A 1,547-nucleotide genomic window follows, 5' to 3' on the forward strand; every position below is an offset into this window, starting at 1 on the left:
TAAAACCTCAAAGATGAATACAGATGCTATGAACTAATTTAATAAATGAACATAGAAGATAAAAACTCAGTTCACTAGAAACCTCAGTTTCTAGTATTTTGAAAGTCACAATTAAACAAGCAGTATGTGGGCTTAGCTGGGGGAAGCCATGATCAACATTCAGTGTTAACACTGTTAAATGCCAAATGTTTGTCTCCTGCATTTTTCCTAAAACTCAAAAGTTTTTACAGCTCATGTAACATTTAATTAAACATCGAAACCAAAATATCATATATAAACCAGTGTAAGAAGAAAGTGATAAGGTTTACAAGTGTAGGGTCTAATACTGATGTCCACTAGTTTTCCAATTAGATTACACTAGTTTTCCAATACTGATTTTTTAAAAAATTTGAGATGAGAAATCATAACACATTTCTTTCATCTGATCATCTATTTCTTCCCAAAATAATATTTTCAAAAGTTATTTCAAATTTATTACTTTGATATTTCCAGAATTCATTGAATTATTTGTCCATTTATTTTAAGTTGGAAGGAGGATTCAGACTTATGGAAACTTCAAAAAAACACATAGGCAGAATCCTGTGTTCATATTCAATGATCCTATATGGAAAAAAAAAAAAAACCTAGGAGAAATCTGCCCTTGGTATGTGATCTACATGAAAAAAACCAGAAAGCCTAGATTCTGAACTCCATGAGAGTTTTAAGAACAGTTTTTATAACTTGATTCTTCCTCTGCTTACACTCAAACAATGTTGATCCCACAGTCTTTCCAAATGGGTTCATCTAATAGGAAAATGCTGAAATACCTCTGTTGCCTATTCTTTACAGTTTCTGCCTTTCTTGACAATTGTATAGTGCCTATCACTGTGTTTGAGTTTCTATAATGCTTGGTAGAGCTGAGTGTTAACACTTTGAGGAAACCACATGGCATTAGAATGTGTACTTCTACTTAAAGCAACTACCTATTCTGCAAAACAGACTCAATGATGCAAACCTTTTGCTCTGGAGAAAAGCCATCCTGACAGGTCATGTTTTATTTTGATATTATTCAAATACTTATTTCAAATACTTATTTCAAATACTTTGATATTGTATTATGTCATATGATGGCACAAAAGGCCTAAAATATTTTGCTCAGGAGGAATGGAGTTTTTTTTAACAGAAAATTTTAAAATGTACAGATTTAACTTTCACACACGATGAAGTATCACTTTGAATGGGAAATGTCCGTTGTGGAGTGGAATTTCATCCCCTCACAGTTTTTGTCACATGACTGCTGGATCCAAGGTATGTTATTTTAGCATGTGGTGTTCCTTCTGACTGGTTAGTTTTTTTAAAAGTTCGGAACTATACATTTTTCTGTTGGTGACATACTAAACTTAATTCCCTAGAAGAAATCATTATTCACTTAGTTGCCTTGAATGCATACATATATACATATACAAGTTTTTGCTTTTTTGCCTTAGAGAGACAAACAAAGTGTATTAGAGAAGACTGAGTTCATCTCCTTATAGGAGGTAACTCTTTGGCTTTGGTATTAATTTTGA

This window comes from Pygoscelis adeliae, unplaced genomic scaffold (assembly GCF_000699105.1).
Source record: "Pygoscelis adeliae isolate BGI_AS28 unplaced genomic scaffold, ASM69910v1 Scaffold117, whole genome shotgun sequence".
Classification (NCBI taxonomy): domain Eukaryota; kingdom Metazoa; phylum Chordata; class Aves; order Sphenisciformes; family Spheniscidae; genus Pygoscelis; species Pygoscelis adeliae.